Raw genomic sequence first — 16,445 nt, 5'->3', positions numbered from 1 at the left:
CAATATCGGCAGCATTGTGATAACGCGCGGGAGCGAGGTATATAGAAAGCGATGCGCTTGGGAAGATCGATGATAACGCGTTGCGTGAATACCGACCGCCGTATTGATATGTACACAATAGCGAAATCATGGAAATCCATTTATGTTTCGCATAATTCACTAAGGACGAAGGAGATGGCTATTATCGTGTTGAGAAGCGTTAGACATATAGAGTGATGTAGCTACAGAATGAATATATATATATTTCCCCCCTTAGTGAGCGTTTCAAAGTGATTCCGACTATCTGGATTGCTCTTGTATTTGAACAATAACCTTAATTGTTTTGAATTTGAGGTATATTCCACAATTTCACAATTCCATGAGAACTGATTTTAAATCATATTAACCCTTTTACGGTAAGGTGAATTTTTAAGATATTCAGAAAAATAAAGTTGGATCTGATTCGATGCTGTTTTGTTCATTTTTCATGTAATCAATGTAATAAAATTAGAAAAGAGATAAATAATATATGTACATATATCACGAAATAAATAAATAATAATTTATATCATGAAACTTCTTTTTCTATTAAACATCGTATGTGCTCTATAAAATAGGTGAAGCTGTCGACCTCCCTTACCATAAGAGGATTAACTCTTAAAGTCTTTTCGATATGGCATACCTGGTTTTCTTTTTCCAAAACTTTTTTCATTGTTTTTAATTTTTTTGTTAATGAAAATGTATAATATGTATTTTCTTGGTACGTTATGTTTCTTAATTCTGACGTTTCGATTGAAAAAAGAAATGTTTATAAAACATTTATTAATCAATAAGAATCTTATTGGATCGTATATTGTAAATGATATGATAATAAAAATAAATATTGGAAAATATTTATTTTTATGAAAGTTATAAGTAATCGAATTGAATGAGTACATCATGCCGCAGCTGCGCGGATGTCGTTCCTGCAGAGTAGAAAGTTTAAGAGTTAAATATATATACATGTATAACATCAAAGAATAATACACATGACATGAAACGGTATCGTATGGAAGCATGATATCATAAAATTGTTACATTTCAGTGGAATGCAAATCGTCAAGGCAATTCAGGTCGAGTACTATGATTACTTAGGCAAAACTGCAAGCGCCAAGTAAAATGTAACTTTATTACTGCCGCCAGAAAGTAGAATGGTAGACTATACTACGTATGCTCGCGCGAGTACCTTATAGACTTGCTCTTTCATTTCTTGATAGCATGTGTATACTTACAAAGTAAACTATAAACTTCTCGGAGCTTATCCTTGGTGACTCTGAACTTCATCGCTCATGATATATTCATAACCGTCTTTTGTCGTGCATCGTCCATTGTCCATCGCTCTTTGCTCTTGTCATTCCGCGTTCACCAACGCGGATCACTTTCACGACAAACAAACAGCCTTCATCGGGGCTACTTTTATTAAACCTCGCGTCACGTGCCGCAACTCTAAACCTATACGAGTGCGCGACATTACCGCGAGAAAATGTCACATATAACGCCGCCAGACGTACGATGTATTTCCCATGTGGGATACGAGGAAAATATTGACTCCGGAACTTTTCTTACGCCTTGGAGAGAAAAAAAAAACACGGCGTCGCGTCGCGGAGAAGGCGAATATGTGTATGCGTAGCACGGAGTGACGGTGCAACGACAAAATCAACCTTGCTTGACAACAAATATAGATATTGATGTTCCATTTGGTTACACGTGTCGCAAATTGCATGCAACAAATTCTGACGCGACTAACTAACTAAACGGATGCTCCGTTATCAGTGGGAAAAGTGCTATTTATCGTATTCATTAGATTTCATTTATTTATGCGGCGCTTCCAACATGAGTTTGCATCAACGATAAAAAATGAAGAAATATAGACAATGGCGGAATGAGAGATGGCATGAGATTTCAGCAGATAAACGCGCCGTACGTTTTAATTGTCAATACGCTTCGTTTCATGGATAGATTTATATTTCGCATAATAAATGTTTTCCGTGACACCACGTCGTTATTACAATTCACGCGTAGTGCATGATGCGACACTCACTTCAGCGTTATTTGATTATTCCGATCGTGAATCATAATCGTGGGACAGTTTCTATTTACGAGAACATTAATTCTCTCATGGGAACCTGGCTACGGCAATTGATTACATGAAACTGTTTTTCTTCTTGATTATATATTACGAGCGATACATTCATGGCACACGCCGCGCGCTATCGATAGCTTGTGGAATTTAAGCGTTTCTGGCGAATTACTTTCTCGGGGTGGAATTTTTAGTTAAAGCCCCGTGAAATTTATCTGAGCTCTTCACGCTGGCCACGGTGCCGGAGCGGCCCGTGTACCAGGGATAAGGCCATAATTTTGAGAAACGCCTCCCACCGGTTACCTCGACAATTCTCGGCGTAATGTCCGCGACAATTCATTCCCAAATGGCCCGAACGGCAATTCTTAGCCGGCTTCGTGCACAAATCTTACGTACACACCGAGCCCCGAGGAAATACATTTGGGTCGCGCAGGTACGTTCCCACCTACTAATGCCCGATTTTACGTTCGTATCTATCTACCACGCCCACGTGCCTCTCTCCGTAGTGCTTCCGGATAAATTCTCCGGGAATATTTTCACCGAAAACATTTCATATTATCGTCGCCACCGTTGAGTAAGAAAGAGACTTGTACGTTGTACAAATTTCTTTCGTTTTTTTTTTATATAAAAAAAAATGCACCTGAAAATATCACAATTAAGTCACGTAAATGTAACATACGTGTCTGAAGATAAATTGCCCCGAAGACAGAACGATGCCAGGTGTGGATTAATTAACAATGACTTGCGTGCGAACGAATAATCACGTATAAATTCTAAGAGAGTGAATAACTGTGAAACAGGACTAATATCGATACACCACAAATTCCATTCACCTTCGGCATGTGCACATTCACACATATGTACACCTATTTACACAAGTGCCTTTTCGAATTAGAATTAACGCGGTTGTATGTTTAGGAAAATCCCACAGTAGCTGACCTAGCTGCTAAGCTAACCATAAACCCCAATTACATGTATAAAATGTACACGTACGTACACCAATGCAACTACGACGCGTGCATTTGTACGAATGCACGTAGGGCAAGCAGGTGTAACTAAGAGCGCGAGGTTTTGGCTCAACATTAAGTCTGGAACACACGGATACCATCCAGAGATCCTTGTTTCAGCAAATCTCTTGGATTTCGTGTAAAATCTAACGAACAGAATGATTCGAGGGACGTTCATCAGCGAGATATATGTGCCACGTGGGATCTCGTTTTGATAATTAATTGAGATATGTAATATTGAAAATGGAGAGAGATTTATAAGAAAGGTTGTTTCTAATTAAGTTTTAATTAAGAAAGGATTAACTTTACAAATATATAGGTCAAGGAAATTATAGATGAAAAGATTGACGGTAATTCCGGAATACTTTGTATACGTAGAGTCGGCGGAGGTAATGCTAACAAAGCGCACGGCATAAATTTGCACAGTTATACAAAGAACGATTGCGAGGCGAGATGCAGAAGTTTGTTGCTTTTTGGAAAGTCCATCAAAGAGTTCTCCCTACTGCAGGCAAATTATCGACATTCAGTATTTTGAATGCCGAAAGTTTTCATTTACGATGAATAGATATTCATCTTGGGCACTCGGCCAGCGGTCCCCGCTCACTATTGTCGCCGTTTCATTTGAAACTTTTAAATTATTCCCTATTAATACTGCCGGAACTTTGCTCAGCCAAAGCTCCATTAGTCGTGTTAATATTGGTCCGGAAAGACCGTCAACTTTATACGAAATTTACACACATATGAATTATTAATTCGAGTTGATATTGGATGAGAGTTGATTTAATTCCAAAATTATGTCTTTGAATATGACTGTCATGGTCGTCGAATCGATATCGCAGGCATGACAATATCTTTTGCGATTGCAAGTAATTCATGCTGAGTCAAATGATGGAAGGACAGTAAACAGATACGTAAATGAATTTTGTCGTGAAATTTTTGTATCGCGCTTCCGCAAAATTGTTTAAATCATTCGTGATAATCGTCCGAATTTTATCTCCTTTTATATCTCTGTTAATAACGGACGCATCTTTAAATAATAAGGCAGACACGTCAGCTATTTTTATTGCGACATATCTTCATCATTTACTGACTTGGCTAATTTCTAACTATTTTCTTACCAGTTTTACCTAATCAAGATTTCTGGCTAGTTACTGGATTGTGAGTGTAATTAAAAATAGTAAAAATTAACCAGTTTCTAGATAAGGACCTGATTTTTTAGACATTTTTCCAATTGGGTTTTTATCATAGCGTGAGAAAGATAGCTGTTTGTATAATATTTTTAATGGTAACAAGAACCAACGCGCGTAAATCATAAGTGATTTCCCGAGTGACATTACATCGTTCTGCATTCCAATTCTTGCAAAGAGAGTAAAACAAGACGAGACGAGAGACGAGATATGGAAGAAACCAGAGAAGAATATGTTCTCTATTCGTAGATAGGCGAGGAAAAATAGTCGAAACATCAGAGAACTGTGGAATGACGTTGCCTCCTGGGAAGACAGATGCGCGAGCTTCGAGAGGCTGCGTACTAAAACTTTGTTTCAAGCCCGGTAGGTTGTTTGATTCAACAACCTTCCCTGGATAATATCCCCGGACATTTCTTTACGTTGATTCTTCGAATGAATATTGCTTTAGAATTGACATCATCAACATTAAATAGAAAAGTTAGAAAAGAATTTTTTTTTTTATTAAAATATATTACCTAATATATAAATATCCAAATTTTTATTATCATTGTCTTATAAAATTAACTTGATTTATATAAGAAAAAAAATACGAAACCTATCTTTCTCTAATCTGAAAATTTTCGAACTCATTTCTGTTTACTGATAATATATTTTTAAAAATATGCAAGTTACAAAATTGTAAATGATAATTCTCATTGCGGCGAATTAAGATGAATGATTAAACTTTCATGGTTCCCAGACGACGCTGCTGCCTTCTTATCGGTCAAAGATCCTTTCATGCGATCGTTGATAAAATATGTAGGATCAGAAAAAAGACTATGTCTCGCTCCCGAGAGCCGAAACTTTCTCCATTTTCCGATATGAATTAATAAGTGGCAACGGTAAGAATGTAACCCTTGAGATAAGAAGATATAACGAATAGGAATGGAGATAGGACAGAGAGTGCGAATAATGAATCTGTTTACTTGTAGTAATTTTACAAAAGGATACTCATTAGCTTTCGCAGTATATGCGAGGACTGTAATAAAACAATTAAAAAATTTCATTTGGCTAAATTGATGTAATTTAATTTTGTCGAGCTCCAGCTGCGTTTCAATGCTCTCGCATATATTTCGTGGCTTTGAGCTTTATACAATCCAAGTAAGTTAGCGATGCAGTTACAAACGGCAGTGAATTTAACCAGCTGCGCATATATTAACCGCGAATTTGTTGACCGTTCGTTAAATTGTAATGTACACCATGTGGTAATACGATCCATCGATCCCGCTCTGCTGTGTCGAGCCGTTTATCGAATGGTTTTCGAACGACAACGCTTGGCAACGAATGGTGAATTAAATGAATTAACTTGTATTCGCCGGATATCGACCGATCGCAAGCTGTGCCACTCCTATGCGTTGCATTTGCTCGTCAATTTAAAGTCTCTCGTTAGTTTGTCAGTTTTCAGCCAACTTGTAACTGCGCGTTGCACCGTCATCATAACCATTTACATAATAAATAGCTGCCGGTGATGCTGGCGGTGACGAACACCAATCAAGGAAGTTAACCGAATAGCTACAGGTTTATCTGCTACTCATTACTGCAAGCATTAAATCGTCATTGGCTCAACTGTTGCAATCATCAATTATTTACGATAATTAAACGGCTTTTAGGCACAACAAATCAAATGACCAGCTTTAACTATTTTTTGATAAAAATTTGTCGAAAAATATATTTCTTTTATTTCTGCAAGAAAGAACTACTTGGAGAAACCAAAATAAATATAAAAAAACGCAAATAAAAAAAATTTTTTTATGCTATTATTAGAAAATCGGATTAAAGGTGGGTATTGTTGGATGCTATTTTTAGATGTTTCCGATATCACGCGCGACAGATCTGTGACGCACACGAGATCGTAACCACAAACACGTACTTCAGGATGCTATCATGGCTGGAACATTCCAAATTCATGGAATTTCTCGCTGGGCGCGTTAGCTGAAGATTGGACAGAAGCTCGATGCCATAAGTTCCGCTCTGGTTGTGCTTCTTTATGAATATTTTAAAGCGATATCCTAACCGATATTTAAGTCCTGCCATCTTCGTTATCGTTTCCGACATTTTGGAAGTACTCATGTTTTCCGAATTCTAGTTAAATCTACGCGAACAACTACCATTACAAAAATTTTCATATTTTTGGAGAGCTAACGCGTCACTTCTATATATCGCACTAATAGAAACAACAGTAATTATAGACGATTATAATTTATTAATTTAAAAGAGAATTGAATAATCTACTGATCAATTATGAACAGATTTATTAAATCGAGATGACAATCGAATGAGATCGGTGACAAAATGAAATGACGATATCGCATGAGTAAACGGCGATTATCGCGTTTTAATTAAAGCTTTATTATCCGGTGACGAAAACTTGTTATTGGATAATTATTCCGGTGGCAGGAAAGTCTACTTAGCCACGGCACTCGTTGCGGTGCGCCGGAGTAGGTACTTAAACCCCGATGTAGTTTGGGTGGAGAGATGCCGCCACCCGTTGTCAAAGAAATCTGTCTCTCTCTCTCTCTCTCTCTCTCTCTCTCTCTCTCTCTCTCTCTCTCTGCTGCTGCTCTCACAAACCTGTTGTTTCTCCCACCTCGTTCCATCGCGTCCACGGTTTCATTCCAAAGCCGCTTGCCACCACGGCCGCTTAACATCCCTGAACTTTAAATTGGCAGAGCGCATTCAAGAGCGTTAATATCCTCCCGCGGGAACGGCTCTGGAACCTTACACCTTCCGATGCTCCACAGTATCCGACAGCGACGATGCGTAGCACTATCTTCTAGGCAAACGACCCAAGTTCGCACGAGAGTTTTCCCAAAGAATTTTAGCATTTATAGTGGACAGAGATTTAACATTGATGCGTGAGGGATCAAGCAATCGTTTAATTAAAAATAACATACATTCTGTTATGAGAACAATTGAATTTTTCATTTGCAGGAAAATGACACAAATTACATTTTTGTTTAAACTGAGTTATGAATAGTACATAATATACCGCAGTTTTTCCGTTATTCCAATATTGCCAATATATCCAAAACTTCGCTAAAATTTTCAAAATTTCGATTATCGCTACACAGAAATAATTCATAGAGGATTCCTTTTTTAACGAATAAAGATTTTATATTCGTAAATTTAAGTATAATCGAGATTAAGCAGCAGGCGTAAGCAGGAGTTTTCAATTTACGCTACAGGTAAAGTTTTCAATTAGAGTTCACAAATAGGAATTAAACTTCGGTCCACTGAAACGAGGGTTTATCCGCATTAATTTCGAGTTACGCTAAGCTGGATGCGCGCGACTCGCCTAAAATTCATATGTATTTATATTAAGCCGAGTTGACAGCGCGCCAAGTTTGTCCTAGAAACCTTATACGTTTGTAACGTCGTCGCGTTAACCCAGGCGAAGGAAGATCACCAGGTAGCGTCACCCGACCCTGATTTACTGTCTGATATTTCCGCCACGATATTACGAAGTGGCCGTATCGGTTCTTACCGCAGCGATCTTTATGAACTCGCAACATCAAACTCGATATTTATCCGCGAGTGGTAAAATTATAAATCACCCAAAGTGGGACGCTGTGAAATTTCATCGCGGTGAATAATACGGCTACTTTAAAGTGCGGCGATAGCACTAAATAACACACACGCGGTACACTTCGTGATAAAAAACATAACTGTGAGAGATATATATTATGAGTACATTTTACTATATATTTTTGCTGTTTATGCTATTTATATTCATATGTTTTATTCTGTTGAATAAAAAATATTATTTTCAACAATGCTTTTGATATTTCTTGCTTTATTCGAGAACATCTATCGATTAATTTGCTATAATCTTTGCTGTAATCCTTCTGGGCAATGAGCTAAACATTTTTATATAATTCTCCCGTAATCTCGTCTTAAATTATTCAACTATATCAACCAGCTCATAAGATTAGCGGAACGATACATCTTCTGTCGTGGCTTCTCGATAATTCCTGATTACGAACGGAGCGTGGCCGACTGCGCGATTTAAAAGAAATTATGGCCACCTTTATTTACGTTAGTCCGGATATCGGCTTCGGGTTGCACTATTTCATGAGGATTTAAGGTGAGCAATTAACAGATAAAATCTCTCGCTATTTTTCTGGTTCCTGAAAGCCCCTAAAAGACAGAGTTACTTGCCGTGGCTCGCACCCTAGACAGACGCAACAATTTATACAACATTAAGCAATGCCAGAGCTTTTTTTCCCCACCTAGTCGCCATTTGCCGTTCTCGTATGTGTGTATATGTGTGTGTTTTCTTCCGTTCTGCAAAGAGAGATCCGGCAAAGCGACCCCGCGTGATTTAACGGGCCCATTAATCGCCCTGCAAGTGTATCTCAGTAAAGTAAGGGGTAAGACGACACGATGGATTTAAATTGTCGGGATGATAGTGCGCCTGGATAACGGGAACGTCGTTGTCCCGTTAACCCTCTCGACGGCTAAAAAAGGTGCATCCGGAGGCACGAAGCGATTCCCAGAAAGACCCTCGGTCGAGGATTGCAGACGGAGTAAAGACATGATTTTCAGAGACTGAAGTATCTCATTTTTGACCCACTCGACAAATCGGAGTGGCGGACAGGACACTATACCTTCAGCATTTTCAAGGATCGTAATGCGAAAGTATTGCACGAGCATCTTTTTCGTTTTACGTGTCGCCGAAAGCCATTTCGGGTACATGCCGAATAGATTTATCTCGTTTGTTCGATGCGACTCTAACCGCGCTGGGATCAACCTTGCAGAAACAGAACACGACATTTTCGCTTCTGCCCGTTTTGCACATTGTTCGTACCTCTACTGTTTAATATACGCTCGATCGACACTATTCACAAATTTACGCAGTACGCGACAGGCGCGCCTAGGCGTGACGAAACTCGGTATCGAACGAATGAAAGCATCAACGATCCACTAAAATTGGAACGTTTCTATCCGTAACATTGATTCAGTTTCTCGCGAACTCTTCAACAATCGCTGTATCCTGCGGCACAGTTATCGCAGGACTGTCCGATTTATGATCTACAATACGTTAACGGTCTGTAAATGGTCAAGATATTACGGTGCGGATATAAAAATATTTCTCCCGGCCGTTCACCGAATGAGATGCATCCGAGTATTACCCGAGAGCGTAGAGAAGATCGAACGTTTTATAGAGGGGTCATCAGCCGTGAGACTTCCTGTCGTCGGGATCGGGATCTTTGAGACAAATCGTTATCATTCCGTTTCCGGAGACTATGATTTTTCAACGATTTCGACTGGACGCCATCGATGAAACGACGACGCATAAATCGCGGTGTAGGAAATAGTTTTCATGGGCGGTTATACGATCGAAACGATATACCGACATGCTTTCTCAGAATGTCGTATTGGTGGCCGAACGGTTATTCGGATATTTCTTTATAGATGCAAAAAAGGAGCATCTCGTTTATCTAGAACGTTTCAAACAGCTATGTAGATTATGATGGAACATACATGGACAGTAATAATAGTAATAGCACTGGTAAGAATAACGGTAGATCTGTTCAAAGTTTTTTAAAATTAAAATTGTCAAATGACAATTCCACTAAAATGAAGTTTGCTTAATAAAATTAACTAAAATGAGAACTGGAGTGAAACGGGATTAAGTTAAATATGTGCTTTGAAATGGATAAAGTTTCAAGCAAAAGAAATGATTATAAGAACGTTTGGACAAGTCGTTTAAGCTGAGACTTTTTATTTTACAGTTACTATTTGTACCTATTGTATTCTTGTAACTTTCCGCAATTTATTTTAACTTATGTTATGAATGAATGTCGAGCTAAGAGACGATGCTAAAGAATTTTTTTATTTAAACTCAAATTATGAATTTATAATATGTACAACTTTTGTATGGCTTCGCTTTATTGTTGGCGAAGTGAAATGGCTAATCAAAGCGATTCAACAGAAAGCGATACGTACTAAATTGAAATATTTTTATATTTGAATTTTGCTATTTAAGAATTTATACCTCGCATTGCGTAGAACGATTCGGCTAACAACTCCAAGAAAAACGACCTGCGGAGATGTGAATAAATTGCTTTCACCCCGCGGGATATGCTTATTCTGTTTCACGTTCTACAAGTAACGCGATCTCAATTGTTTATACGAATGTGCGTATATTTATTCAGAGTATCGCAATTCGTGACGATAGTTTATTTTACTAAAATTTTAATTAAATATGTTTTCCATCATTTTATCATTATATCTCAAAACTCTTTCATCGATTATTATATTTTAATTGGATTTATCAATCAAATATCCGAATTATTTTTAAAAATATTTTTTTATTTGACGATATCAGTTTACAAAATGGGCCAGCAATTCTAATTAAAAGATGGTCGCCTATTTGATAATTGATTTTGCCATCCTCATTTTGTTGAACTTGTCGTCGACTATTTCCGCGCCATTTTCTCTTCATCTCCATCTCCATCAATGCTAACTCGACAGGGAAAGCGGGAAAAAGGGGTGACTTCTTTTAGCTTTGCTTTCGGAGTTTCGTCATAGTAATTGCCGTCGGAATGGCTGACTATTCGCCAGTAAAATCGTCGCCTATCATGGTGGTTAGGCATTCAGCCAACTCAGGTTCGATGAACCTGTCTGAGCCTGAACCTGTCTCACGATCACCTTTTCTACATAACTCTTGTAAAATATGTAGTATTGTTATATTTGATATATCCTTACATTATTCCCATTTATTCTCCATAAATGATCAATCTTTTAACAATATTTTGAATTTCTGAGCATCACATTTAAACTTCATATTATACTGATACTGCATGTCACGTTTAATAAATTTCTAAAAATTTCTCTCGTCGCGTATCCATGTACTTCGTGCTTATTATATTTGCATTACATCATGCAAAGTCGCATTACACGCTTCGAAGGACACGTGGAGTGTTCTTTATGCAATCGCGATGTTATTAGGTATGTCGTCGGTTACATCGTACGTCGTTGCGAGTGCGGTAACGTAATGTTCACGTAATTATTCCCTTAAGGATATTTTTATGTAGCCACAGAATTTGTTATATAAAACGCATTATGGGAAGCCTAAATTTAATCAATACGCATTTGCGGTTTTCTATTTATACTGTTCTGATGCAGTGAAACCTTGTAATCTACTACCATTTTATGCCAGATTTTTGTATTTTGAAGGAAATAAAATTAATATAACATAAATAAATAAAAGAATAAATTTTACCTTTAATTTTAATAACTCAAATTCTATTACCGCAGAAAGTTACGATTTATTTTTTTTATTTTATTATTGATTTCTTGCAAATTAGAACAGTAAAATTTTGAGAGGAAAAAAATAAAAACGAATTATACCAACATAAGTTCCATTTTATAGTTATAAAACAAATCTCGGAAGCGTATAATTAAAATTCAATATTATTATATAAAGATAAATATTACTTTTCTGAATTGCAAGTGAATTAAATTTGTAAGTAACATAGTTGTTCTGTTAGTAGATTTTTAATGTTCGGTATATTTATTCGGTAAAAATTGGCGATTTTATTAAAATCTTCCACTACTCATTCTGATTTTAATCGATGATTCTTTTTCTTTTTTAATGTGTATTTTCCTTAAGTTTTTTTTTACTAGCAATTATCTTTTTTTATATAATTTAATATCAAAATATTTAATATAAATCAATTATCAAAATATAAAGTTATTATAGTTAATATAAAGTTTAATTTAAAATAAAATATACAAAGAACATAACTAAGTACACAATATATTTAAATCTTACACGAACCAGATGAAACTGATGTGAAATATCCAATGAATAATAAATATAATGAATGACGAGATCCGAATGAGATGACGAGTCTCCCGCATAATCAATACTGTCGTTAATTAATATTGTATATCAAATATATGATTTAATAAATTTTTACAACGACGTAAGCTTTTTCGATATTATATTGCGTATATATCTGGAGACACGGTAGTGTCTCGGTCTAATATACGCAATATAATATCGAAAGCTTACATCGTTGTAAAAATTTAAACTATAGTTTAAATAAATAAACGTATCTAACATGACATTAATAATATCTGTATATTATTTTATAAATAAGTGTTTTATAAGATTTTTACATAAAATAAATGTATTTTTACATTTGTTTCATGTTGAACATAAATTGATAATTTATTATTCCCAATTTCTGTTTCGCGACAAAATATTTAGTAGATATAACAGAATATTATTTTGCTTTAACTTATGTAAAGTTGAATTATAGATCAGTATATAATTAAAGATTATACAAAATTAGCATCAAACTGATGCATTATATATTTATATCAGAATAAATACAATCAATGATCGCACACGCGCGCGCGCACTGGTGTATTTTTTATTAAAAACGTATGCAAAATGTATTATCTAATTGGTTACTGGTTATTAGTTATTGGTGAGATATATATTATTGGTTTTATGATTATAAGTTTAAACATCTATTACATATTTTAATTATGGAGAGTAATGCATGATAAAAGCCCGTTAATTGCGAGCAAAATGCATATAACAAAAGTAATTACAATTGCTGTAACATTAAAAAAAATGCACATAATTGTAGAATATTGCATATTTAAGAAAAAAAAATTATTTTATATGGCTCCAAAAATCTCTAATAAAAAAATTGCGTTTCTTGAGCAATTGCTGCGGATTAATTTTATCTATTTAAATTATGTGTGAGTATATACATATATATGTGTATATATAAAATAGAGAAAATTTTTTTTTCTATCTTCCAGATTCTTTAAAATAGCTTCAACATAGTAATATTGTATGTTTTTTCTTTTTTTCAATTTTTAAAAAACTTCGAATGATAAACAATAAGATAAATGCTTATTAAGTTATGCAAAAAAATGTTATCTTATTTTTTATGAGATTGCTCCATTTTTATCGGATATTAGATAAATATACTTTGGCTAAATTTAGTCTTGACATTTTCTAATTACAAATCTATTTTTAATTTAGATTTAAGCTAAAATTTTATCTGGGGTAGAAAGAGTTTATCTTCTTTTGATTATTAAAAAACATCATTCACATACTTATACATCAGAAATTTATAAAAATATATAGTTAGTATCAAGTAAAATTTAATATAAAGAAATAAAATCAAATAATCTACGATTGCGTTTTATGCGATGAATTCTTATTCTTCTCGATACTGTATTATTCTTATCTTTTATCTTACAAAGTTTGCATTGTTAGAGCATCGACGAGATACAAAAACATGTCCGAGTACTTCCGCCGTTCCTATGTACACGAATGGCGATTTGCATTTACGATAAAATCGGGAACCTCGCTGCACTCGAACGGATGTTTAAATATTTTTATGCCGGGAAGAACTTGGAAAGCATTTCCAATTAAAAGTTTGAACCGTCTTTTCTGCATGTAGCATCGCTGTTGGACTTTTGCTTCTCAAAGATTCACTATCGCGTTAATAATGTGATATATGAATTTTGCTCGATCTATTAACCTCTTGATATCCATATCGATAGATTTTGTAGTTTTAAACTGTATCATACTGTAACTTCTGAAGAGCTCGGAAAATTATAAAATTATAGGAAATGATACACATTTTTATATTTTAGAGCCGAACTATCTTAATTTTAGAAAATTAGAAAATAGAAAAGATCAAATGTTTATAATACATTACAGTATTATAACATTTACTTCTTTCATAGTTAATACAATTTTTTTACAATTTAAAAAAAACAGCAGATATGTTATTCCTATTGTTAATTAATTTCTATTTTGAATGTATCTGTAGAATCGTATCTATTTGTTATTTGTTAACTCATATGTGACCCATAATTTTAAATGAAATTTTGACATTGGTTTCACATTTATATCAGGTATCGATAAAGTTTTCATTTCTGTATTGCGTTTTTATTCTGTATATTGATATTTATGTCAACTTATTTTTCCTTCCTTTATAAATACTTCTGTATACAAATCAAGCTTCTAATACTTTTATATAATATATAAAAGCATTTAAATACGATATTGTGTATAAAGGCATTTAAACAATTTTAAATACTATTTACCTTAGTATTTATGAAAATATATAATAATGTAATGAGTCTTTATTCTTAATATTATTGTGACATTTAGCATAATTATTATGTTTCAATAATTACTATAATTGGAACGTTGTGTCAATAGTTATGATATATAATTATCGATTTTCACTCATACAATGTTAATTAATTTGACTTTATTAATTACTTGTTTGTTACTGCAATCCTTAGTTAATAATGCATTTAATTAATTAAAGCTACAGATTGTAACTTTGTGTTCTAAATGAGATAGTCACGCTTCTGTCGAGAATACCGTAATCAATTTAAATTTTACAAAAAGTAAATTCTACGAAATTTTCATCCCTTAATAACCATAGTAGTGATTTGAACAAAATTTTCTCGTTTTTCGAAACACCTTAATTTCCTTCATGTAATTTAATTGCGCTAGGTGACTCGTTCATTCGCATTCGGTGAACTTTCATTGACACAGGATCCGGTTTACTAATTAAAACTTAGTAAAAGCGCGAGCAAAAATATATTTCCATTTCCATTCTCGAATCCCGTAAAAACAACGGTGACAAATAAATTCCCGTCGGCGCGGCGCGTTACAAAGTTTAGAAGCGCGGCGGACGTAATGACGATGCATGTGCATTATGCATTAAACAAAAGCGTCAGACACGGGGCGCGTCGACGGGAAAAGTGTTAAACATCGCCCGGAGCCAACGGGTTCAACGAGTGTCCTCGTGACAGAAGTACCTCGACGATATAATGGACGTCTCACCCGCACATGCCATAAATGGAAGCAAAAAGCGTTTTGTTTTGCATCGCTCCCCGTGGCGTCATTTCGACGGACCGACTTGTCGAAAACTGTAACCGGTGTGTACCCGATGCGACTGGCTCGATCATCACATAGTGGAAAACATAACGGAAGGATATCGGAACGGTCGTTTCGCGAATGTTATCGCCACGAATGTCCACGTGCAATGAGCAGCAGAAAAAAAAACGCGTGTGAAAAAATTCATTAGAAATAATTGCGAGCTACTATTGAGAATTAAGAGTATCTTCCGACATACACATACATACGTATTCGAATTAATTAAATGAAAAAAATAGTTTATAAAGGATGACATTTTCAATTAAAAGATATGAAATTATTTTAGAAGATGTCACTTTTGTTAACGATTTCCTCGAAGTAACAGCACTTTTGCGAATTAGTCGTTCGACAATCCTTTGGCATCGTTACGCATCGCGCCGGCTGCAGCCCTTTTTTCAAATTACCTTTTTGATTTATGCCTGCGCGCGGCCGTCGTATCCCCGCGCGCTCGCTTTTCCCATTTACATGCAGATGCCACCGCACGAACGATGTAATTGGACGTAGTGCGCTTATGAAACAGGAAATGCAAACGCGCTTTGGAGAACGAACACCCGCGTGCTCTCGAGACTCCCCACGTTCTCCCTCTCATGAAGAATCCCTCGCGAAGAATTTTTTTACTCATAATTTAATCTTAATTTAATCTTAATTCTTTAGCCGTGCTTTCTTTACTATTGAATTGTTATTTGTCGAGAGAACAAAAATCTAGTTTCTATGAACTTTGAAATACATGAAATTTTTTTTTAATCTTTTTTTAAATCTTAACTAATCTCGTGTAATATTGTAGATCATGGAGAAAATCACTGGAAGCTTTTTAAGAGAGTAACAATATTGCCTGATTCTAGAACTATGTTTGCACATTGTAAATGAATAAAAATGTTCTTGATTAAAAGCGTTGAAAGGGAATGAATGGAGCTCAGTGAAAAGAAAATGAATATCGAAATAGAATGCGTAAATTTCTCGAGAAATTTTCGTACGAACGAGACATGAATATGTACGTTTGAATATTAGAGAAGAAGTTCTCACATAAATTGCCGTCAGCGTCATTTTCGAAATAAATAGCAAGAAATAAAACAGGCCCGTAAAAAAGTCATGACATCGAGTGATGCGAAAAAGTAAATACTCAAGAAACAAATAGTTCTTATTATCCAGCAATGTCCTGGTATTGCTCGTTATATCAG

At 35.2% G+C, this 16,445-nt stretch overlaps 1 protein-coding gene across 1 annotated transcript in view; it reads left to right on the top strand.

The window, feature by feature from the left end:
- mib1 (E3 ubiquitin-protein ligase mind bomb 1) overlaps positions 1-16,445 on the top strand; it is a 418,118-nt gene that overhangs the window by 155,612 nt on the left and 246,061 nt on the right. The window lies entirely within an intron of this gene.

The sequence above is a fragment of the Mycetomoellerius zeteki genome, unplaced genomic scaffold, assembly GCF_001594055.1.
Source record: "Mycetomoellerius zeteki isolate Tzet28-1 unplaced genomic scaffold, Tzet1.0 scaffold135, whole genome shotgun sequence".
Taxonomy (NCBI): domain Eukaryota; kingdom Metazoa; phylum Arthropoda; class Insecta; order Hymenoptera; family Formicidae; genus Mycetomoellerius; species Mycetomoellerius zeteki.
The sequence above is the reverse complement of the archived record's forward strand: the minus strand, read 5'-3'. Positions and strand labels throughout refer to the sequence as shown.